This window comes from Ruditapes philippinarum, unplaced genomic scaffold (assembly GCF_026571515.1).
Source record: "Ruditapes philippinarum isolate M1 unplaced genomic scaffold, ASM2657151v2 ctg4124_1_1_1_1, whole genome shotgun sequence".
Classification (NCBI taxonomy): domain Eukaryota; kingdom Metazoa; phylum Mollusca; class Bivalvia; order Venerida; family Veneridae; genus Ruditapes; species Ruditapes philippinarum.
The window spans coordinates 7,106-34,406 of record NW_026860450.1 but is presented as its reverse complement, the minus strand read 5'-3'; the positions used below and the strand labels follow the sequence as shown (position 1 = coordinate 34,406).

At 33.5% G+C, this 27,301-nt stretch overlaps 1 protein-coding gene across 1 annotated transcript in view; it reads left to right on the top strand.

The window, feature by feature from the left end:
• The window catches only part of LOC132760102 (tetratricopeptide repeat protein 27-like), a 58,858-nt gene extending 32,655 nt beyond the window's left edge, over window positions 1–26,203 (top strand). Inside the window, exon 17 of the mRNA XM_060752000.1 lies at window positions 26,076–26,203. The gene's annotated coding sequence lies outside the window, so the exon portion shown is untranslated. The remainder of the gene's footprint in view (window positions 1–26,075) is intronic.
• The last annotated feature ends 1,098 nt before the right edge of the window (window positions 26,204–27,301 follow it).

Here is a 27,301-nt window from a genome sequence, read left to right as displayed (position 1 = left end):
CTTTCTTTAAATATTTCCTTCATTCTGAAACTGCCTTCAAGTCATTTTACAAAGATCTTTTTATTTCATAGGTGAAATAGCTGATGAAAGTTAACATGTTATATGGAGGGCTTCGTTCAAAACAGTTATATCTCCTTCTTGGTCATTGGAGGTGTGTGTGTGTTTTTCTTCGAAAGAAATGATCTTCAGCGAAGCCAAACATATATGATCTGCTTTCTCTATTTTCTTTCATTTTGAAACTGCCTTCTAACTAGCTGTTGGCTAAACGCAAGTAATTTAACAAAGATCTCTGTATTTCATAGGTGAAATAACTAAAGAGAGTTTACATGTTATACTGAGTTCTTCATTCAAAACATATTTCAGACAAAGCTAAATTATACATTGAAAAGTACCTCAGTTAAACGACCATGTCTATTGATATTCTAAACAGAATAGAACTGTTTGATTATGACTTAATTATAATTTTGTGGCAGACATAAACATATAGTATGTCATCTTGTGACAGGCTCTGTCCATTCTTGGCTAGATTACTTCAGTGCCACATCCCTACAAAACCTTATGTGAAAGACTATTTTACAGCAAAGCTAAACATATATGTTCTATTTTCTCTAAATATTTTCTTTCACTTTGAAACTACCTTCTAACTAACAGTTGGCAAAATGCCAGTCATTTAACAAAGATCTGTGTATCTATTCATAACTGAAATAGCCACAGAAAGTTAACAGGATGTATTAATTAGGGGTTCATTCAAAATAGTTATATCTTCTTCTTTGATCTTTTGAGTTTGTTTATTTTTTCACACCAAGCTTTCAAATTATGCTGTAATACTTTTACCAATACAATTTAGTATTTCCTCATTGCTTAATTTACATTGATAAAAATTTATAAAATGGAAACGTTGGTTGGTGTTTAAGTGTCAAGTGTGTTGTTTTTTGTTTTGTTTTTAAAGGTTATGTCTCAGCTAGCAGTGTGGCTAAAACTTCTGAGCAGTCTCTACAATTGATGTCATCAGCAAAGTTAATGATAAAAGGTGTTCTCACTAAAAATAAGGTGAGTGTTAGAGGTTTTTGTTCTCGAATGAAAAGGTAACCTAGCATTATTTGTCTCTGGTAGTCCTTGATTTGTACGAGCCATTAAGATACTTGGGGCAGTGGTTTGTGTATAACTGAATATTATAAGGAATAATTCATTGAAAACAATATAAGGAGTGTTAGTATTTTCTTTTTTTACAAATGAGGGAGAAAAAAGATTAATTTTGAATAAAAAAGGTCAAATGAGTAATCAGGTACGAAATTGTTGTGTACTTTTGAAAAAAAGAAATACTCAAGAAATGTTCTGTCGTAAGCATTTTATTTGTTTGTCTGTCTGGTTACCTTCTCAAAGGAAGTGATTTAATGAATTTAAACACTGTTATAAAATAATTCTGCATGATGATGTATTTAGTGTTTCATCATTGTGGCAATGTGACCATGTTTAAACACCCAAATTGTGTCATTGGGACATGTAAGTTATTCTCAATAGTAGACTTTTGTTTTATCGAGACTGTTTATGAGAGATAATGTTATATTCAACAAATAAATCTTAAAATATAAAAACATCTACTGTGTTCGTGAAAAGAAATATGATAAGAAATATTTAATTTTTTTTCTTTGATATTTTCTCCATACATATAAGATTTATACACATATGAAGTGTGTTTAGAAGTTTAGATATAACATCCTTTTAGTTCCTGTTGTCTATAATTAATAATTTCGCATGCCGGTGACCTAAAGTATTGTTCATATTCACTGAGTTGCTTCATTTCATCTTCGACCTTTCTTGTCATATCCTCCTTTAATATATTCATTTGTGAGTTTTGGTCGAGTAATCGAGACAATCTATTATACCTTTACATCTTCATCGTAAATTCATATACGAGGGACTTAGCGGTTCTACTGATTCTTCTGTGAACATATTCACTCAAAAAGTTTTTGCATGCTTGAACATGATGAGTTTCTATCTCATAAATGTTTATTGTATATCCGAATGCTCTAGTAACTTCTGATTGTATTGATTCTATATCCGTCAAAACTCCTGCTGTCCCTGTTTTTAAACCTGTACTGAGTAATTCATGAAGAACTTCAAATATATATCCTATTATTTTGCAGCCTTTCTTTCTACTACTGATATATCTATGATTTGTTTCAAAAAGGAATATGTTAAATCCAGAGCCTATGTTCGGAAGTAATTCATCTTGAAAACATGCAGATAACAGTTTTATAGTGCTTAAGAGACACATTCCAAGGTCAGGTCGAGGCAAATTACAGTTTTTAATATGATGAAGTACAGCGGTTTTAATTTCATAAGAAGTTATGTTAAGCTTCCGGCGTAAGCCATCACGCAAGTTTGAGAAGTTAAATAATTTTTCTTTTATAAATTTAAGGATCATATACATATTCCTATGCAGCTGACATGTTTGTTGCAGCATCTGTACCTCTATGTCATAGTGAGATATTCTCCAGCATCCACTCCTCCCGTCACAACTTGGTTGAAAGTCTGATGAAATGTTTGGAAAAAGATAGCAATTGCTTTCCACTTTTGATAAAACATCTCTTTTCTCCGAATTATGTTTCCGCAATTGTTCTTGAGAAAAAATCAAAACTGGATGGATGTCTACATAGACATTACGAATATTGTCACTATAATATTCGATTTGAGTGGAGGATAATGAAGAAGGAATAAAGCTTGCCTGGTACTTCGGTTCAAAAATGAAAAGAATTTTGTTTGCATGCACATTATTTAACATAACTCTGAGGCAACCAGTAGTCATATATACACTACAGCTTTGACACCCGTTAGCTATTTTGTTATTTGCTTGATATTGGTTTGTTAGTGACGGACAAAAATTTTTTTGGCAACTCTTTTTTACTGATTTCCGCAAATTGTCACGGAATGCGGTAATCACGTTACTGCTTAAGCAAACATAGTCATCAGTTGATACCTTATAAAGAGGTTGCATTGATCCTTCACAGGATCTTTGAAATTTTAGCTCACCACATCTTGGCCAGGATTCCATTTCAATAATGAAATCATACTCTAATTCTTCATTTCCTTTGATTCTTGTTTTCTCAGCCATACTTCCGCAAGGTGTCACACGTTTAATATTAAAGTCTGGAAACTTTGCCATCATAAGACCAACAAAACGGTTTACTAATTGTTCCACTCCATTTGTTACATCTTCTACTTCTGCCATTTCATGATTTAAACATACCTTTTCAATAACATCACTACAAAATTCCTCCATATTTGAATTTTAAACAAGACAATAGATCAGTACATAATATTCATCTCACTTTTGAAAGTACTACACAAGAGACAAGAATCAATGTTGAGTTAATGTTTACAAACGTAACATTTCACTGTCCTACATTCCTAGTTGTTGTGCTAATACCGCTTACATTCTGAAAATAAACGATAAACGCATTACAAGATACACACTAGTTTTACAAAAACATCATATAAAATATTCATAAAAAATATTTAAATGTTAATAATGATATAAAATAAACAACCGAATTCTTAAAGTTCACTTTATGATCATACCTAGCGACCAATACTTGTGATAAATAAGATATTTTAATTGAATAGTTGCCACGTATAAAAGCGTACCTGTCCATTGATTTTCCAATATAACATAACAAAACATAACATATCTTCATTACGCATAAAATAGCATGGGCATACATATAGCCAATATACTTTTAATTACATATGAAAAGGGATAAACGTGTTACAAACATTGTACAATATTTTACCATTTACAGAGGAATGGTACAAAACAACAATTTAATACTGACCAGAATAGAACAATAAATTAACCTCTTAGAAGTTACATGTATTTACATAAACTTGGCAGGATTGATCTTTGGGTGAAGGGCATCAAAAGTTGTTCAAAGAATTTCATTCCATGCAGAAATCTGGTTGCCATGGCAACCAAAAGGAATTATAGGAATAAATTTAAAAAAAATCTACTTGAAAAGACCCAAAAGGCCTAGAGCTTAGATATTTTGCATAAGGCATTGTCTGGTAGACCTCTACCAAAATTGTTCAAATAATATAGCCCTGGGTTCAAAATCGGCCCCGGCCCGGGGTCATTGATTTTCACTATATGCACATATAGTAAAAACTTAAAATACCTTCTAGTAAAGACTCAAAAGGCCTGGAGCTTAGATATTTTGCATAAAGCATTGTCTGGTAGACCTCTACCAAGATTGTTCAAATTATATAGCCCTGGGTTCAAAATCGGCCCCGGCCCGGGGGTCATTGATTTTCACTATATGTACATATATCAAAAATTAAAATACCTTCTAGTAAAGACCCAAAAGGCCTACAGCTTAGATATTTTGCATAAGGCATCGTCTGGTAGATTTCTACAAAGATTGTTCAAATTATAGCCCTGGGGTCAAAATCGGCTCCAACCCGGGGTCATTAGTTTTTCTTATAAGTATATAGTAAAAACTTATAGTAAAAACTTTTAAATAATTGCTCCTAGCAATTGACAAATGCTAGAGGTTAGACATTTTGCATGAAACATTGTGCAGTGAACATCTAGCAAGATTGTTTAAATTATAGCCCTAGGGTCAAAATTGCCCCCTCCCCGGGGGTCATTGATTTTCACTATATACATATAGTAAAAAGATCAAAATCTAATTGTCTGAAGGTACGAGGCTTAGAGCTTTTATATTTTTTAAATGATATTATCTATAGGTACTCTACCAAAGTTGTTAAAATTTTGCCTTTAGTGTCAATATTAGCCCCGCCCCGGGGGCCATAGATTTTCCTTATATGTATGTAGTAAAAACTTAAAAAATCATCTTCTCTTAATTTACAAAGGCTAGAGTTAAGATATTTTGCATGAAACATTGTGTAGTGAATTTCTAGCAAGATTATACAAATTATAGCCCTGGGGTCAAAATTGGTCCCACCCCCAGGGGTCATTTATTTTCACCATGTACATATAGTAAAGAATTAAAAATCTTCTTGTCTGAAGGTGCAAGGCTTAGAGCTTTTATATTTGGTATACATTATCATTCATGGGTCCTCTGCTAAATTTCTTTTAATTATGCCCCTAGTGTTAAAATTGCCCTGTCCCAGAGGCGATAGTTTACCTTATATGTATCAAGTAAAAACTTGAAAAATCTTCTTCTCTGAATTGACAAAGGCTAGAGGTTAAATATATGGCATGATACTGTGCGAAGTGAACCTCTACCAAGATTGTTCAAATTATAGCCCTGGGGTCAAAATTGGCTCCGCCCCGGAAGTCATTGATTTTCATTATGTACATATAGTAGAAAAAAATATTTTTGTCTGAAGGTACAAGGCATAGGCTTTGATGTTTGCTATATAATATCATCTATAGGTCCTCTACCAAAGTTGTTCAAATTTTTCCCCTGGGGTCAAAATTGGCCCTGCCGGGGGCAGTGATTCTCATTATATACATATAGTAAAAACAGAAAATAAAACACATGTTTTCTGAATGAAAGAAAGCTACAGCTTAGATATTTGACTTTAAATGTTTTTTGGTGGACCTGTACCAAGATTGTTTTGAATTAAACCCTTGGGTCAAACTTTTACCTTGCCCAAGGGGACAGTGACCTACTTTCTTGAACTTTGATGTTCAGCAATGAAATTTTGATCATGTACACAGTTTTAAATTGAACTTTGATATCAGGCGACCTAGATTTTGATGATGTGACCTTCTTTCTTGTCCTTTGATGTACAGCTATGAAATTTGAACCATGTGCACAGATAAAGATGTAAAGTGAACTTTGATATCAGCTGACCTAGAGTTTGACAAAGTGTCTTACTGTGTTGTCCTTTGATGTAGTCATTCAATTTAGACTGTGTGAAATATGACCTTCACCACCAAATTCACTAGACTCAAGTGCATTGATATATTCCTACTCTGATCTTTTAAGAATTAGATAGGTCAGGTATCTATGCATTATGACAGTCTTCAGTTGTATAGAAACAAAAAAAATTTGTTCCTACACTACTTTTTAGTTTTGTATTAATGCGGTGGCATAGCATTTTTCTCAAATGCAATCTTGTTTAGGCCTTGTGTGACTAGAAATGGCTAAAAAGATCGAATAAAAAGTCAAATAAGTACCATTTCGTAAGTACGTCCGTCCATCCGTCCGTCCAAATTTCGTCTCTGCAACTACTGGCTGGAATTTAACGAAACTAGGGGAACAATCAATACGAAGACGAGATGCACATATCATCGTAATGCTTCGGTCAGACCCTTCAAAATAGGGTTATGGCCCTTGATTAGTTATGCAGTATGCATAAAGAGCAATAATCGTTTCCGTGCTATTTCTCTGCTATTTCTCTGCAGCAACCAGTGGCATGAATTCAATGAACATTTTTGAGAACCATCGATACCAAGATGAGATGGGCATTTTGTTGCCTTGCCCCGGTTAAACCCTTCATCACCGAGTTATGGCCCTTGATCAACTATGCAGTATGCATTTAGAGCATTTATCGTGTCCGTGCTATTTCTCTGCAACAACTGGCATATGTTGGAACCTTTAATACCAAGATAATAACAGATATTCGCATATCGCTTCCTTGCTCAGGTCAGACCGTTCAACACAGAGTTATGGCCCTTGATTAGTTATGCAAATGTATAAAGAGCAATAATCGTGTCTGCGCTATTTTCTGCAACCATTTTTCTGTATCTTTGTCATGGAATTCAATTCGTGTTTCCACATTTCTACAAAACAGAGAAAAACTGAATCCCTAAAGAACGACAAAATTGATGCAGGCTTAATGTTAAAGTATGGAAACCATATATGCGGTCATAAAATCATCAAAATTATTTATAAATTGTTCCAGTCCATTTCTTATATCTTTTACTTCTGCTTTTTCATGATTCAAACAGACCCTTTCAATTACATCACTACAAAACTCCTCCATATTTATATTCAAGACTACAGATCAGAACACAATATAAATTTCACTTTTGAAAGTACTAAACAAGAGACAAGAATCAATGTTATGTTTACAAACTTATCAATCACTGTCCTACATTCCTAGTTGTTGTGCTGATACCGCTTACATTCTGAAGATAACCGATAAACGCATTATACGATACATACTAGTTGTACAAAAACATAATATAGAATATTCATGAAAATTATTTAAATGTTCATAATGAACAACCGAAGGCTTACAATGCACTTTGTGATCAATACTAGTGATAAATCAGATATTTATTAATTGAATTGTTAATTTAAGTTTTAACAATACCCGTATAAATCTACAGTTTAATTTTCCAATATAGTAAAATAACCGATTTAAGATATGGTTGAATGCTAAAATACAAATTGAAAGCCAAAATATAAAAAGAAACCTGATCTAGTTAATAGTTTAAACATAGTTTATTTCAAACAATGGATACAATATGTTAAGTACCCTATGCATTTACAATAAATAGATACACGAAGAGCCGAAAGCTTAAAAATGACTTCTGATCTATTTGTACTATGTAGTTAAATTATGACAGTATTTATATTGTTTGAAATAATGCAGTTTATTTTCTTTTAAACAAATTTGGAATGAAAGAACAATTCCAAGATTTACGCTGCGTATTAATTTATAGCGAAACTAGCAATTGTCCAAGAAGTTTGAAAAGATACATACGGACAGGTCGAAATATTTTGTGAGAAATCGGTTACTTTCACGAATGTATAACTGAACTGCTTGGAAATTTTTAGAATTAAGATATGACCACCTTTTTAATAGACACTTTAAGCAACTGAAAAATAGACAACGTTGGTCAGATATATGGCTTAAAAGACAACAACAGGCTCTTTTTCAGAAATGAGGAAACTCTAAATAATACATAATATCATCCTTAAGAAAATTGTTTTCCGACTGACTATTGTGAAGAAAAAAAATAGCATTCAGCTAATAAATCACACAAGGAAAATGATTATTTCTACTCAAAACGTTTGAAGTTCATATACAAATGTCACTCTGCCATGCCAATTTTAAACACTTATTTGACTATTTCCTACTTGGTTCATTAAAAAATCCCTTTTACCAGAATGTGGGGATGTTTTCAAAGTTCATCTTTTCAAAAGTGTATTGGTTGATCTTATAAAATACTTTTACTGAGTAGTTTTGATATTATTAGACTTTGAAAATATCAGGTGCAATTTCTGTTATTGTATTTAGCATTAGTCAGCCAATAAATAAATACATGTATTATGATTCTTTCAAAAAGGGATCTGAGAAGTCTTTTTAGGCCTTGTGTGACTAAAATGGCCAAAAAGATCAAATGAAAAGTCACATAAGTACCATTTCTTTAGTTGGTCCGTCCATCCGTCCATCCGAATTTCGTTTCCACACTAGTTCTCTGCAACTACTGGCTGGAATTGAACGAATCTATAGAAGATGCACATATCATCGTATTGCTTCCATCAGACCCTTTAACACAGAGTTATTGCCCTTGATTAATTATGTAGTATGCATATATACATGTACCAATAATCGTTTCCGTACTATTTCTCTGCAACTACTTGCTGGAATTCAACAAAATTTATGGGAGACATCAATACCAAAACGAGATGCGCATATCGTAGCCTTGTACCTGACAGACCTTTCAACACAGAGTTATGACCCTTGGTCAGTTATGCAGTGTGCAATTAAAGCAATAATCGTTTTTGTGCTATTTCTCTGCAACAACTAGCAGGAATTCAACGAAACTGCATTGGAACCTTCTATTCGAAGACGAGTTGCTCCGGTCAGATCCTTCAACATGGCCCTTGATAAGTTATGCAGTATGCATATAGAGCAAAAATCATTTTTGTGCTATTTCTCTGCAACAACTAATAGGAATTCATCGAAACTGTATTGGAACCTTTAATACTAAGACGAGGTGCGCATATCATCGCCTTGCTCTGGTCAGACCTTTCAACACAGAGTTATGACCCTTCCTTAGTTATGCAAATGCATATAGAGCAATAATCGTTTCTGCGCTATTTTCTGCAACCATTTGCAGGAATTCAACGAAACTTTATTGGAACCATCAATACCAAGACGTGATGCGCATATTGCTGCCTTGCTCTGGTCAGACCCTCCATTACATAATTATGGCCCTTGATTAGTTCTGCAGTATGCAAATAGAGCAATAATCGTTTACGAGCTAATCCTCTGCAACCATTTGCAGGAATTCAACGAAACTTTATGGGAATCAGCAATACCAAGAGATGTGCATATCATCGCCTTGTTCCTGTCCGACCCTTGACGCAGAGTTATTGCCATGAATTGGTTAGGCAGTATGTATGTAGAGCAATAATCATTTCAGTGCTTTTTGTCTGCAACTAATGGCAGGAATTCAACGAATTTTATTGGAACCTTCTATTCCAAGACGAGTTGCTCCGGTCAGATCCTTCAACACAGAGTTGTGGCCCTTGATAAGTGATGCAGTATCTATATAGAGCAATAATCGTTTCTGCGCTATTTATCTTCATCTATTGGCTTTAATTCAATTACACTTCATTGAATCCATTAATACCAAGACGAGATCCGCATATCGTTGCCTTGTTCAGGTCAGACCCTTTAACACAGAGTTATGGCCCTTGATTAGTTATGTAGAATTGATTTAGAGTAATATTGCTATTTCTTTGCAAAAGCTGGATTGATTTCAACAAATCTTTATTGGTACCATCAATACAAAAAAGCAATTTGCATCTCATTCGCATGTCCAGATAATACTGTATTGAACGCCATAGCTGCCTCATGTTATTACACTTCCTTTTATCTTGCCCAGAAAGCGTCTTATTATGTCAAATATAAGCGTTGTAATGCCATTGTAGTTTGTCAACTTGTCTAAACATTGCCTTATTATACATAATAGTAGTCTTATCTCTTTAAAATTTGATGTGGACTTGTTAAATTATTTCAAACAGTAGTGTTATCATGTCAAAATGTCGTTTTGGCTTGTCTGAAATGTTTCATATTATGTCAACTAGTCGCGCTATTTGGTCAAATTGTGGAGCTGTTTTTTTTCTCAAAAGACTGTCTGATCATTTGAAACAATATTGTTCTCTTGTCGAAATTTGGTGTTGACCTGTAAAAGGACAGCTTTATTTTATCAAACTGTCATGTTATTTTGCCAAAATACGGTGTTTAAATGCCTAAACATTGTCTTATTGTGTCAAACAACTGTACTAAATTGCCAACGTACACTACTGAATTGTATTTTTATATCAAATGTTCGAATTATCTTGCGGAAATTGGGTGTTGACTGGGCTAAATCATGCCTTATTATGATAAACTGTATGCTATTTAGTCAAAAAGTAGTTTTGACTGGTAAAACTCAGTCTTATAAAGTAAAAAAAATTGCGTTATCTTGTCGAAATGTGGTAATGACTTGTCTAAACTATTTCTTATAATGTATAACAGAAGTGTTATAATTATTTTAATTAAATTTTGACAACATCGCATCTGGACAGGATAACATGATTATCTGACATAATGAGACGGCATTTAGACATGTTAACGTTATAAACTGGCAAGTCAAAGCCACTGTATCACATAATGATACTGTGTTTCAACAAATAAACACCACATTTGAAAAGGGAAAAAAATACTTCGCCATAAAAGGACGATGTTTAGTAAAAATAACTCCGAACGTTGACAAAATAAAATGACACTTTGACAAAAAGATAGTAATTTTAGACAAGTCATCACCACGTTTCTACAAGATTATATTACTATTTGAAATGATAATACGAAGATAGACAAGTTGAATCTGCATTTGGACATAATAGCATGACAGTTTGACAAATTAAAATAGCATTTTAACAGTTCATAACCATAATTTGTAAAGATACCATCATTATTTCACATAATGATACGTTGTTTAGGCCAGTTAACATAAAGTTTGGATAAAATAGATTGGCGATCTGAGAAAATAAGGCAGTGTTTAGGCGTGTCAATACCATCTTTCGACAAGTCAAAATACTGTTTGACATAATGACTTGCCAATAAAATAACGTTCACACAAACAAACAAAATTTATTGGCAAGTCAACATTAGTATTTCACATAATAATGGTATTTTTAGACAGGATAGCAACAGTTTTAGACAAGACAGCATGATGTTTTGGCACAATAAGAAAGAATAATGCCACCTCATACAAAGCAACAAAACTGTTTGACAAAACAAGACAGCACTCAGCCAGGTCAATATAACGGTTGTACAAGATATTACTACTAGCCGACATGATAAGACTTGAGTTTGACAAGTTGACACCAAGTTCCAACAAGATACCGTAACACAACTGTTTCACATGTTAAGACAATTTCTAGACAAATTACCAACCACAGTTGGACAAGACAGCATGCTATTTTGACATAAAAGACATTTTTTAAGCAAGATAACACCGATTTTGAACACAATGACATGGCAGTCTGTCAAAATGTGACAGTGTTAAGACAAGTGAATATCACATTTGGACAAGACAAAACGACAGTATAACAAAATACAGCAGTGTCATAACATACCAGGATCATATTTGGACAAGATGACACCAACTTCCGACAAGATAACACTACTGTTTCACATGATAAGACAATTTCAAGACAATTCAACACCACATTTAAACACTCTTTGTTCAGAAATAATGAAATCTTAATTAGAAAAGATGGCATGCATGTTAGACATATTATGACTTCCATTCGGCATGTTAACACCAGATTTGCACAGGATAACATGGCGTTTTGAAATAATAAGACAGTGTTTAGACAAGTCAGCACTGCGTTTTGACAAGATAAAATTAATATTTGACATAATAAGACTTCGTTAAGACAGGCTCCCATAAAATGTTGGCAAGCTAACACTTCTATTATACATAATATGACGCTTTTAGGGAAAAATAAAACGAAATGTAACAAGATGAGGCAGCTATGGCGTTCCATTATACTGTATTTAACACGGCGTTATGTCCTCTGTTATTGCTGTGATTTTTTCATCATGTACAAAGGATATATCTGTAAATGCCATGATAAATATATGAATAAAGCCTTACGCCTCCTTTTTTCTATTAGTAATAGCAGGATAATTTTTCGTGTGAGTGAAATTTGGAATATAGCTTCACTCAACATGATAAAATGCCACATATTTCCACGAGCCTGGAGGCGAGTGAAAATATGTGGCATTTTATCATGATGAGTGAAAATGTATACCACATTTTACAAAAAAACGAAATAATAACCTTTTTATTAAATTTTTTCATTATCAACGAAAAATGGTTACGAATTACGGAATTCCCCATAAACGACAGCCTACTGTTTACTGTCAACTGCCTACTGTCAAGGGTCAACTGCTTACTGTCAAATGCTTACTGTCAAATGCTTAATGCTTACAGGCAACTTTTCTGCGTCTGAAATACAAAAATAAAACATCAAAAACAAAAAAAAACCTGACTTTATTTCCAAAATAATTGACAATTTTATTTATGTAATTGAAACATATATTTTGCTGGTGAAATAAATTCTATATAATGTACATGTTTGTATTTTATTCTTGTATTTTAAATACCTTTACGCTGATGTACACGTGTGTTATCAAGCAGAATACTATTAAGATGAGAATGTATAGGAAGCAATCTGGATTCATTAAATTTAATACTTCTTCCTACTTTTCACTTTCAAATATCACATTTGTATGATTTCAAAGACAGGAAGCGAGAAACAAGCATAATTCAATGAAAAATTTGACGAAATAGGACAGGCAATAAAATCGTTCGGCCATTGTACTCTAACTTTTTATGGAGTAAGGTGTCCCTGGGGTCAAGGTCAAGGTCACTGGTGTAACAAATTGAACCATTTTTGCTCATTTAGCCCCTTAATTGCTCGACTAAACGAAGTATATGTATAGCTGTCCTACTCGCCCCGGCGTCGTTGTCGGCGTCCGCGTCGAGATATCAGATTAAAGATTTGGTGCAGTAAAATATGTTTCACTATACCGTTTTCCATTTCTTAAGGTATCAACCTCAAAAATCAAATATAATTATGTTCCTTATCACCAACGACATCTTATATGACAAGGTTCATAGCTCTAGCACCAATATTTTTAGATTTATCTCCCCTTGAACTAAGAATTTTCCTTAAAATATTATTTTTTACTGTTACTTATTTATTTCTTAAGGGATAAACTTCATACGTCAAATATATGTTCCTTTTCAATAACCACATGTTATGTGACAAGGTTCATAGCTCTAGCACCAATATTGAAAGAATTTTCTTCCCATACACATAGATGTTTATGCTTGGAAAGTTTTAAAGGTATCTACCTCAAACTTAAAATACTCATTCCTTATCATCATTTACATTTCATGTGACAAGGCTCATAACTCTTGGAGCAATATTTTCAGATTTATATCTCTTTGAACTTTTGATTTCCTTTTAAAATATAATAACTTCTTTACTTTTTAAATTATCTACTTCAAACTTTCAATATATATCTCTTATTATTACACACATGTTGTGTGACAAGTTTCATAACTCTAGCGTGACTTTTTCCAGAATTATTCCCCCTTACACTTGGAATTTATGTTACCAAATGTTATTTTTTTACTATCACTTAATACATAATAATACAAAATTGATTTTTTGGGCCCCCACTTAAGTGGCAGGCATTTAGATTTACCCTTGTCCGCCCGTCCGTCCGTCCATCCGTCCGTCCGTCCGTTCTCTTTTGTGTCACAAAACCTGGGTATTTTCGTCTGGATTTATTTAATATTTTAGAGTTATTGCCCTTGACTTAAATTTTTTTTGCAATTTTCAACTTGTGTCGCATGTAATTCAAAAAGGATTTGACCTAGAGTCATTTAACCTTACGGGAAGGTTGCTCAGCATATTTAGTTTTGCACATCTGGTTTCGCTTGTGTATTTATCTTGTATTGTAGAATTATTTCCCTTGACTTAGTAAAAACCGTTTCATTATGTTGTAATTTGTTCTCTGAGTGATTGAGTAAGAATCAGAATAATGATCAACATCACTAAATTACAGGAATAATGATTCACATCACTGTGAAGCTATGCACCTGGGACTTTGCATGTGGATTTTTTTAAAGTTTTGTTAGAGTTATTGACCTTGGCTTAAAGTAGTATAAAGTTGCAATTTTCAACTTGTTCATACATAGCTCAAAAAGTATTTCACTTGTAGGCCTGAAAGTTTACAAGAATGTTGGTCAGCATGTGTACTTATGCACCTTGGGGTTTGCTTGTAGATTTATTCAGTATTTGTAAAGTTCTTGCCCTTTACTTAGTAAAAGATTTTTAGTTTTCAAAAAATATTAAACCTAGAGTCATAAGATTGACAGAACAGTGGCGAGGTGGGGGCACCCGTGTCCTATCGGCACATTTCTAGTTCTTTCATAGTTTTTTTCTTCCTAACTGAGTCCAGTATTTTATTATTCGAAATTTGCTGTCTCCTGTGACAGCTATTGTTTTTAAGTTGATGTCAGTCATGCTTAATACAAACTGCTGAGGGAGGTCCACTTCCTTTGGGTTTAGTTAGGGATCATTTAGGCCAAGGTCATTAATGTCAAAAACTTATATATTTTCATACTAGAACTCTATTCTATTGACAGATGTTTCTGATATTTGATAGGAATATAACAATTGTTTTTTATTTCTTGAGATAGACTTAGGGGTCAATTCGGTAATGGTCACCAGTGCTAAATAAAGATTTTTAGGCTTTTGCTCATACAGCCTTTACTTATTGACAGATGTTTTATATATTTTATAGGAAGATCACTTGCATGGTATTCTTCCTTCTGATTGAGGTAGGGGTGAGTGGGTGAAGATAACCAGTGCTTAAAATAGGTTTTTACACTTGGCCATATAGCCTTTATTTATTGATAGATGTATTTCATATTTGGAAGAAAGATAACTTGCATGGTATTATTTCTTTGGATGGAATTTGGCGCCATCTTAGTTAAGGTCAACAGTGCTAAAATTAGATTTTTACACTTTTGCCTATACAACTTTTATTTATTGACACATGTATTTCATAGTTGGTATGAATATAACTTGCATGATATTTTTTTTTTTGATTGAGGTACGGGTTAGTTGGTCAAGGTCAAGGATGCCAAAAATAGATTTCTACACATTTTCTTCAATAGATTTTATTTTCTCCACTGCCGTACTTCATATTTGAAAAGATGATAACTTGCATGGTCTTCTTCCTTTCGATTAAGTAAGATGTCAGTTGAGTCAAGGTCACCAGTGCAAAAAAATAGATATTTTCACTTTTGCCAATAGAGCCTTTATTGATGGACAGATGTCTTTCATATTTGGTTGGAATATAACTGGCATGTTTTTTCTTTCGATTGAGTAAGGGGTCAGTGTTCATGGCCAAGAAAGCCCATAATACAATAATAGTTTTCTACAAATTTGCTAGCCTTTATTTTTTTACTGATAATTTTCAAATTTGAAAGGATGTCATTTGGGTCAAGGTCACCAGTGCTAAAAATAGATTTTAACACTTTTGAATACAGCCTTTGTTGTTTTGTTGTTGTTGTTTTTTTACCAATGTCTCATATTTACAAGAAAAATACCTAAGTTGGTCCTTTGGCTTAAAGTTCGGATGGAGTTTGGGGGTCGCTGAGTTGTTTGAAGAATCTGAGCCGCGGGCATTTGTGTTTAACAAAAACGTTCTTGTTTCCATTTTAAACTTTTAGACATATGAACTGTGCTTACAAGTTTAGATATAACATCCTCTTAGTAGTTGTCCATTTCTAATATTCCGAAGCATATTGGGAACGTGTAGTACCCTTCATATTCTTTCAGTTGTTTATTACATCTTCGATCTTTCTTGTCATATCCTCATTTAATATATTCATTTGTGAATTTTGGTTGAGTAATCGAGACAATCTTTCATACCTATACATCTTCATTGTAAATTCACGAAAGAGAGACTCAGCTGTTCTACTGATTCTTTTGTGAACATATTCACTCAAAAAGTTTTTGCATGCTTGAACATGATAAGTTTCTATCTCCTTAATTTTTATTGTATGTTTTGACCCGCCGAATGCTCTATTAACTTCTAATTGTATTGATTCTAAATTCCTCAAAACTCCTGCTCTCCCTGTTTTTAAACCTGTAGTGAGTAATTCATGAAGACTTTCAAATATATATCCTATTATTTTCTAGCTTGTCTTTCTGCCTGTCTAGCCTGTGTCATATCCATGATTTGTTTCAAGAAGGAAAATGTTAAATCCACAGCCTATATTAGGAAGTGATTCCTCTTGAAAACATAAAGATAAATGTTTTATAGTGCTTAAGAGACACCTTCTAAGGTCAGGTTCAGGCAAGTTACAGTTTTTAATATGATGAAGTACAGCGGTTTTAATTTCATAAGATGTTACTTTAAGCTTTTGCCATAAGCCGTGATGCGTGTCAGAGAAGTTAAATAATTTTCCTTTATGAATTTTAGGATCATATACATGTTCCTATGCAGCTGACATGTTTGTTGCAGCATCTGTACTTCTATGTCATAGTGAGATATTCTCCAGCACCCAGTCCTCCCGTCACAGCTTGGGCTAGTGTTTGTATTGTTTGGAAAAAGATAGCAATTGCTTTCCATTTTTGATAAAACATCTCTTTTCTCCGAATAATGTTCCAACACTCGTTCTGGAGCAAAAATTAAAACGGGATGGATGTCTACAGAGACATCACAAATATTGTCACTATAATGTTCGATTTGAGTAGAGGATAATGAAGAATGATTAATGCTTGCCTGATACATGTATTTCCGTGCAAAAGTGAAATACATTTTGTCTTTCGGATACTGTGGCTCATTAGTTGATGACTGAAGTATTAGACAACCAGTAGTCATATATATACTACAGCTTTGACACCTGTAAGCTATTTTGTTATTCCCTTCGCCTAAATACACCTGTTTGTGTCTTAGAGACGGACAAAAAAATTTCTTGCAACCTTTTTCAATTGATTTTAATAAATTGTCACGGAAAACAGTTATAATTTGAGTGCTTAAACATACATAGTCATTAGCTGATACTTTATAAAGAGGTTGCATTGATCCTTCACAGGATCTTCGAAATTTTAGCTCACCACATCTTGGCCAGGATTCCATTTCAATAATATAATCATATTCTAATTGTTCATTTTCTTTGATTCTTGTTTTCTCAGCCATACTTCCGCAACGTGTCACGCGTTTAATGTTAAAGTCTGGAAACCTTGCTGACATAAGATCAACAAAACGATTTATCAATTGGTCCAGTCCATTTGTTACATCTTCTACTTCTGCCTTCTCATGATTTAAACAGCCGAGCCTGAACAAGTGTTTTAAAAATAAGCTTCAAATTTGTCAAAATAAAATTGTTAGATTTATACACGGTATGGGACCTAGAGATAGTGTCAATAATGTTATTCTTGCTAATATGTCTTTACTTAATGTAGAAAACAGAAATAAGCAATTACGTCTTAATCATGTTTTTAAAATTGTTAATAACCAGTGTCCTTCATATATGATAGAAAATTTTATACCTGTTCGAGACATTCATTCTTATTCAACTCGGTCGAATCAGTACAATTTTAGGGTCCCAAGAAGTTATGGGAAAGATAATGTAACTTTTTTTCAAAAAGCAATTAATGATTGGAATTCCTTGCCAACATACATCAAAAAAATTAATAAGATAGGAAATTTCAAAAGCTCTGTGAAGGCCCATTTACTAGAACAGTTAGGTTAGTAAATCATAATTAAATCCACTAGTATGACTAGATATTGATCTCATTTTTATTGTTTTCTTTTTAGCAAAGTTAATGGAAATACTACTAAAGTTTGATATTTTACGTAAATGACATCTTCCTGTTTCCAACGTTTTGTATTTTTCAATGTTTTTGTGTTTTATATTGTATATTATAGTAAGTATATATCCAAGGACCCCATTGGAAATAAGCCTTCGGGCTTTCATGGGCAATCCGAGGTTATTGCACACTACTCTATACATGTTTCCATTTACGTCCTTACATTTTATTAAACTAGTAAATTGATATCTAGTCATAGGAAAGAAAGAGTTTTAGATTTTGTTTTTAGTTATAATATTTTATTATTTAATGAGCCGTCTGTGATATTTATGCTTGACAAACTTCCGAAATATTTTATTACAATTGTGTCATCAGTTTTATATAAAATGCTAAAGTGTTTGTTTTATGTATACATGAATAAATATCTATCTATCTATCTATCTAGACCTTTTCAATAACATCACTACAAAACTCCTCCATATTTGAAAACAGATCACAGCATAAAATTTAGTTCACTTTTGAAAGTACTACACAAGAGACAGAATCTATTTTGAGTTTGTATTTGCAAACTGATCATTTCACTGTCTTACATTCCTAGTTGTTGTGCTTACTGCTTATATTCTGAATATAAACGATAAACTCGTTACAAGATACCCTCTAGTTGTACACAAACATCATCCAAATGATTAAAATGTTTATAATGATAAAAATAAACAACCGAATTCTCACAGTTCACTTAATAATCATACCTAGTGATCGATACTTGCGATAGTCAGATATTTTTAATTGAATTGTTGTCAGTTTAAAAGCGTACCTGTCCTAATAATCTACATATTGATTTTCCAATATGGTTACATAAACCGATTTAAGTATGGAAAAAGAAACCCGATCTAACATAATTTATTCAAACAATGAATACAACTGTCTCAGGGGCGTAGCTAGAGCAATTTTAAATATACGCACAAATGTACACGCACGGATTTAATCTTTTAATGATGATTCGATAATACAATTTCACACGCATTTAATATCACAAAGATGTGGCTTAAATCCTAAAAAAGCAATCTTATGAAAGACTAATTACACCCAGGGAGGTAGTAAATGCTGGTTTGCTCTTTCTCATTTAAATGAGAGTCCTCAATACTACCGTTGTAGAGCTCTTGACAAAAACAAAGCTGAAAAAGGTAATAACAGTTTTTTAAACTACCCGATTTAAAAGCTTGTTTTTGTTTTGTTCAATGATCGGAGAATGTTATGCCAAGAAGAACATCTTTCTCATTGTTTTGGATTTTTCGTTCGCCATAAATTTCGCCCAAGCAATTCTACGCGATTTAACAGTTTAATATTCAAATCAAAACGAAAAGTTAGGAAGCATAGTACCCAATGACCGAAAAACAAATCAAATAATCTAGATTAAAGACACTCTTTTTGAAAAAAAAAAAACAACAAAAAACAATCTACATCATGGAAATAATTTAATATAACATTGAAATTCGCTCTTGAAATTCATCTAATTAGTTATGTATAAGTTTTTAAAAATAGCACATTTTAAAGATATATTGCGACGTAGTACGCTTCTACTTGGATGCTTATTTCTCAATGCATTTTGAGATTCTGTTTTAGTATATGCATGGATATTAATTGGCATAACTCCATTATTTCGACACTTATTGAATGGTTGTGTTGACTCGATTACATTTGGGAAGGCTCTTCGCATTGCCTATGACACCAGCACCGTGTTAGTTACTCGCATTTGAATAAATGTTAATACTTCATTTATTATGCCCCCATTTCGAAGAAAAGGGGGTATATTGCTTTGCACTTGTCGGTCCGTCGGTCCGTAGACCAAATGGTTTCCGAGTGATAACTAAAGAACCCTTAGGCCTAGGAACTTCAAACTTGGTATGGTGATTGGTCATGACCAGTAGATGACCCCTATTGATTTTGGGGTCAAGGGGTCAAAGGTCAAGGTCACATTGACCTTGAAAGCAAAAACGGTTTCCGATCAATACCTAAAGAACCTTAAGGCCTAGGAACTTCAAACTTGGTATGGTGATTGGTCATGACCAGTAGATGACCCCTATGGATTTTGGGGTCAAGGGGTCAAAGGTCAAGGTCACATTGACCTTGAAAGCAAAAACGGTTTCCGATCAATAACTAAAGAACCTTAAGGCCTAGGAACTTCAAACTTGGTATGAAGATTGGTCATGATCAGTAGATGACCCCTATTGATTTTGGGGTCAAGGGGTCAAAGGTCAAGGTCACATTGACCTTGTAAGCAAAAACGGTTTCCGATCAATAACTAAAGAACCTTAAGGCCTAGGAACTTCAAACTTGGTATGGTGATTGGTCATGATCAGTAGATGACCCCTATTGATTTTGGGGTTAAGGGGTCAAAGGTCAAGGTCACATTGACCTTGAAAGCAAAAACGGTTTCCGATCAATAACTAAAGAACCTTAAGGCCTAGGAACTTCAAACTTGGTATGGTGATTGGTCATGATCAGTAGATGACCCCTATTGATTTTGGGGTCAAGGGGTCAAAAGTCAAGGTCACATTGACCTTGTAGGTAAAAACGGTTTCCAATCAATAACTAAAGAACCGTAAGGCCTAGGAACTTCAAACTTGGTATGGTGATTGGTTATGACCAATCAGATGACCCCTATTGATTTTGGGGTTAAGGGGTCAAAGGTCAAGGTCACATTGACCTTGTAGGTAAAAACGGTTTCCTATCAATAATGAAAGAACCCTTAGGCCTAGGGACTTCAAACTTGAGATGGTGATTGGTCATGACCAGTAGATGACCCCTATGGATTTTGGGGTCAAGGGGTCAAAGGTCAAGGTCACATTGACCTCTTAGGTAAAAACGGTTTCCGATCAATAACTAAAGAACCCTTAGGCCTAGGAACTTCAAACTTGGTATGGTGATTGGTCATGACCAGCAGATGACCCCTATTGATTTTGGGGTTAAGGGGTTAAAGGGCAAGGTCACATTGACCTTGTAGGTAAAAATGCTTTCCGATCAATAACTTAAGAACCCTTATGCCTAGGAACTTCAAACTTGGTATGGTGATTGGTCGTGACCAGCAGATGACCTATTGATTTTGGGGTCAAGGGGTCAAAGGTCAAGGTCACATTGACCTTGTAGGTAAAAACGGTTTCCGATCAATTAACTAAAAACGCTTAGGCCTAGGAACTTCAACCTTTGTGTGATGATTGGTCATGACCAGCAGATGACCCCTATTGAGTTTTAGGTGAAGGGGTCAAAGGTCAAGGTCACATTGACCTTTTAAGTAAAAACGGTTTCTGATCAATAACTCAAGAACACTTCGGCCTAGGAACTTCAAACTTGGTATGGTGATTTGTCATGACCAGCAGATTACTCCGATTGATTTTGGGATTAAGGGGTCCAAGGTCAAGGTCACACTGACCTTGTAAGTAAAAACGGTTTCTGATCAATAACTAAAGAACGCTTCGGCCTAGGAACTTCAAACTTGGCATGGTGATTGGTCATGACCAGCAGATGACCCCTATTGATTTTGGGGTCAAAGGTCAAGGTCACATTGACCTTGTATGTTAAAACGGTTTCCGATCAATAATAAGAGAACCCTTAGGCCTAGGAACTTCAACCTAGGCATGGTGATTGGTCATGACCAGCAGATGACCCCTATTGATTTTGGGGTCAAGGGGTCAAAGGTCAAGGTCACATTGACCTTGTAGGTAAAAACGGTTTCTGATCAATTTACTAAAAACGCCTAGGCCTAGGAACTTCAAACTTTGTATGATGATTGGTCGTGACCAGCAGATGACCCCTATTGAGTTTTGGGTCAAGAGGTCAAAGGTCAAGGTCATGACCAGTAGATACTTTATAACCCTTATTAATTGTTTGATCACTGGGTCAGAAGTCATGCATAATAACCTTATCACATGACTAATTGGCTGCTGATAGGGGGCATACATGTTTTACAAACATATCTTGTTTAATCAAGCTCTGTAAAATACGTTATATATTCAGCCAAAGGGGAGGTCAGGATCATGTTGCATCCACTATAAAATTGGCAGATATTTAAGAAATCGCACAAGTCAATATTTGGTAAACGTTCTAGCAATGTAATTTTTGGATTTTACCATTTTTAAAATTTACTCTATTTTTTCAAATTGTTAAAAAATGTCATTTCACTTCAATGATGTTTGCAAGAAAAAAAAAATCCTTCCAAAATTCAATGTTGAAACAATTTGCAACAGACTGATTTTCAGACGCTCACTTGATACGACATATCGAACTTGTACGTCTCATGTGAACTTGTACACATATTTTGTTTGATTATTCAGTAAAATCAATATTAAGAACGTGCCCTATTCCGCTCAAAATAAAACTTAAGTCATTTAAAGATATCACATTTATAATACCACACATTTAAGAAATTTTGTTTCGACGTATTGTCTTACATGTTTGTGATATCTATGACATGTCGATATTATCAAAATGTTTGCATTATTTTCTTTCATTCATAAAATTAAAAAGAAATGCAACTTTTTCAAAAGCTAATGTATTATTTCGTAATATTTTACGGAAAGAGCTGGTATTCAAGCTACATGTCAGGCGAATTTAATACAAAAGTTGATCACTTTTAAAAACGGAAAGAGGTACCTATATCTACATTTAAAACAAATGAATAATGTTATATAACTAAGTTAAAATAGAATCTAGTACATTATTATCAGGGTCTTTCTATTTGTAAGGCCATGTTATAATCAAATACAATAAATATGGTATTTTTATACATTACGTAAGTTGACCGCAGGCCCGATGGCACTTTTTTTAAAGCCATTTTTCGCATTGAAATGATTTTCCAAAATGAATAGTACGCACCTGCGTATTCGGCGTATAGGCAAAAAGCTATTAAGCTTATTAACGTCCTCTATATATTTGTACTATGTACTTAAATTATGACAGTATTTATATTGTTTGAAATAATGAAGTTTATTTCTTTTTAAACACACTTGGCATGAAATAACAAATTCAATGTTTTAACTGCCAATTAAATCATAGTGAAACTAGTAATTGGTCAAAAGATCTTACTAAAAAGAAAGAAAAAACAAGATACATTGTTGGATAGAATGAGAAAGAAGTTTAAGAACATACATTCGGAAAGGCCTAGATGGTAACTTATTTTGTGAAACTATAGACATTGATTACTTCCATGAATGTATACCTGAACTGTCTGAAAAATTAAGAATTAAGGTATGACCACCTTTTAAATGGGCACTTTAAGGAACTGAAAAATAGACAACATGGGTCAGATGTATGGTTTAAAAAACAACTGACAAATTTGCCGTACGGTTTTCATATTATGGACACTTTTTTGAAGGGGTCTTTTTCAGAAATGAGGAAACTTTAAAACATTCATGGTATCATCCTCATGAAAATTGTTTTACTACTGACTATTGTGAAGAAACAAATAATAGCATTCAGCTAACAAATCACACAAGCAAAATGATTGTTTCTTCTCAAAAATGTGTGAAGTAAATATACAAATATTACTCTACCAGGCCCATTTTTAACACTTGTTTGACCATTTTCCTACTTGGTGAACCTCATTCAAAAAATCTCCAAATTTACCAGAATGAGAGAATGTTTTCAAGTTTGCCTAAATCTTTTCAAAAGTAAATTGGTTGATCTTATAAAATACTTTTACCGCGTAGTTTTGATTTTATTAGACTTTAAAAATATCAGGTGCAATTTCAATTATTGTATTTGGCATTATTCAGCCAATAAACACATATTATGATTCTTTCGAAATAGGATCGGAGAGGTCTTTTTTAGGCCTTGTGTGACTAGAAATGGCTAAAAAGATCAAAGGAAAAGTCACATAAGTACCATTTCGTAAGTACGTCCATCCGTCCGTCCAAATTTCGTCTCAGAAACTACTGGCTGGAAGTCAACGAAACTAGGAGAACAATCAATACCAAGATGAGATGCACATATCATCGTATTGCTTCGGTTAGACCCTTTAACACAGAGTTATGTCCCTTGATTAGGTATACTGTATGCATATATACAAATAATAGTTTCCGTGCTATTTCTCTGCAACTACTGGCTGGAATTAAACGAAACTTTATGGGAACCATCAATACCAAGACGAGATGCACATACCGTCAGACCCTTCAACACAGGGTTATGGCCCTTGATTAGTTATGCAGTATGCATATAGAGCAATAATCGTTTCCGTGCATTTTCTCTGCATCTACTGCAGTAATTCAACCAAATTTTATACGAATCTTCTATACCAAGACGAGATCCTCCGGTCAGACCCTCCAACACAGGAGTAATGGCCCTTGATTAGTTATGAAGTATGCATGTAGAGCAATAAACGTTTCTGCAATATTTCTCATTTATGGGTTTAAATTCAATAAAACTTTATGGAAACCATTAATACCAAGACGAGATCCGCATATCGTTTCCTTGTTCAGGTCACACCCCATAAACACAGAGCTATGGCCCTTGATTAGTTATGAAATATGTAAATAGAGCAATATTGCTATTTCTTTGCAACTGCTGGATTGATTTCAACAAATCTTTATTGGTACCATCAATACAAAAAAGCAATTGCATCTCATTCGCATGTCCAGATAATACTATTTAATACGGAGTTATGGCCTCTGTTATTGCTCTGAATTTTGTACAAAGGATATTTCTCTTTATGCCATGATAAATATATAAATGAAACCTTATGCCTCCAGTTGTTATGTTAGTAATAACCAGTTCTTGGCGTGGGATATAAATTCATCGAATTTCCTTGTTAAACACAGAGCCAGTGGATTAAGAATTCTAAATGGCCGACTGAACGTTCAAATAATTAAATATTGCATACTAAATTAAATAGCCATCAACGTAAAATAGAAATATTTCAAGCAAAGCTAAATTATATATTGAAAAGTACCTAAGTTAATGATCATGTCTATTGATGTTCTAAACAGATTAGAACTGTCTGATTATGACATAATTATAAATTTGTGGCAGACATAAACATATAGTATGTCACAATGTGACAGGCTCTGTCCATTCCTTGCTAGTTTTTTTAAAATTTCACATCTTTACAAAATAGAGAAAAACTGAATCCCTAAGGATCGACAAATTTGAAAATGTTGCAAGCTTGGTTTGGTTGGCCTGTTCAACCTTCTGAGAAAGAAATGATTTACAACAAAGCCAAATAATTTGTTCTGCTTTCTCTTACTATTTTCTTTCACTTTGAAACTACCTTCTAACTAACTGTTGGCAAAATACCAGACCATTTAGCATAGATATGTGTATCTATTCATAAATAAAATAGTTAAAGAGAGGTAACAGGTTGTATTGAGGGCTTCATTTATCTACTTCTTGGTCGTTTGATGTTGTTTTTTTTTTCACATCAAGTTTTCAAATTATGCTGCGTTACATTTACCAATACCCTTTAGTATTTCCTCATTGCTTAATTTACATTGATATCAAAGGTTATATTAACAAAATGGAAACGTTAATTGCTGTTAAAGTGTTAGGTATGCTACTTTGTTTTTATAGGCTACGTCTCAGCTAGCAGTGTGGCTAAAACTTCCACGCAGTCTCTACAGTTGATGTCATCAGCAAAATTAATGATAAAAGGTGTTTTCTCAGTGTGAGAGGTTTTTGTTCTTTAATGAAAAGGGAACCTGGCATTATTTGCCTCTGGTTGTCCTAGATTTGTACAGGCTAAGTAGATACTGGGGGTAATTGTTTGTCTTTAACCGAACATTATTAGGTATATTTCATAGAAAACAAAATGAAGAGTGATAGTATTTTTTTTTTAAATTGGGTGACAAAAAAAGAAATATTTTGGATAAACAATGTCAAAGGAATAACCTGGTAGTGTATGTCTGGTGTGAACTGTGATGGAGACAAGAGGACAGGGAACAAATAGATAACTTAATTTTGCTGTCCGCAATTGTTTTGCCCTTACATAATTGTTGTGTACTTTTGAAAACAATCAACAAATGTTCTGTTGTGAGCATTTTATCTGTTAATCTGTCTGGTTACCTTCTCAAAGGAAGTAATTTAATGAATTTAACAACTGTTATGAAATAAATTCTGCATGGTGATATATTTAGTGTATCATCATTGTGACAATGTGATCATATTTGAACACCCAGATTGTGTCTTTGGGACTTGTAAGTCAATATTTTATATTAACTATTCACTTGTTTAACAACATGTCGTTTTCAATATTTTTAGCAACAACATACAGATCCTATAACAGAGAGTATACCATCAGACAAGATACGAGATTTATGTTCACAGCTACAAGAACAACTAGATAATCTTATACACAATATAAAACAGTGAAAATTTGGCTTATGCCACAAGTGACTGGTGATTACAGTCATAAATATAAAGTAACAGTTGAAATTTAAAAAAACTGAAAATCATTCAATTTACATGTGATTTGCTAAATCCTATAGTTAAATAAATGAATAAAGAACTTAGTTCATAAATTGTATAGTATTTTTGAAATGATAATGGGTCTACACTTAACAACTTTTTAACGACACCAATAGCATTTTCGCAATAACTTTAAAACTACCGAAAGGAACTAAATAATATTTTCAGGAACTTTAGATTGATACAAATGTCATTGTTTGATACAAAATTTACAATGCAAGAAGTTTAAAGATTACAGATATTATTTATTTTACAACGAAATCCCGTTTTTCAAAGTCGCAAACTAAGATAACTATTCAGTATCAAACATTATTTACTGTTTATTGCAAATTTATAATTAATTAAATTTCTTTTTATAATCGCTATTATTATTATAATTGTCATCAAATGTTATTTTATATATACCACCCCTCTCAAAAAAACACGATAAAAAACTTTTTGATTGCTCATATGAGCATGAGGCAACTGGGACAGTTTGTCATGGAGGAGTGGAACCGTGTTTTTCAGGCCACTTGTCGAAATAACGTCTTGTCCATGCGCAGGCGATGCTGGGCGCTTATATTAACAAAAAGTGATCATACCAAGTATTCAGTTTTAGATAATGCCGAGAATACATGACTATAATACATTGAATGCTTTATGTAATGGAGCTTGAAAAGCTCTAAAGATGGTATTTCAAATACACATACACAATTAAGTTTAGTGTGTCATACACGGTGGATAGCGTGTTGTTACTTTTTTTTTTGTCAGAATAATACGCGTCATATTATATATATTTTTACATTCACTTTATACAAAGATGGTGATAACATCTTATATTTTATTCAATCTATTGAAACATTTATTTTTAGCATTCCAAGGACTTTACAAGATTGGGAACCATAACTTTATTAGTAATTGTATTTATCCGATAAATGTTGTGACTTTGTAAAGTAGGAATTGCATCAAATAAAATACAAAATCTTCAAAATGCGGAGATGTCTGTTGTTTGTTTTCCACCAAACACTGTCTGATATATT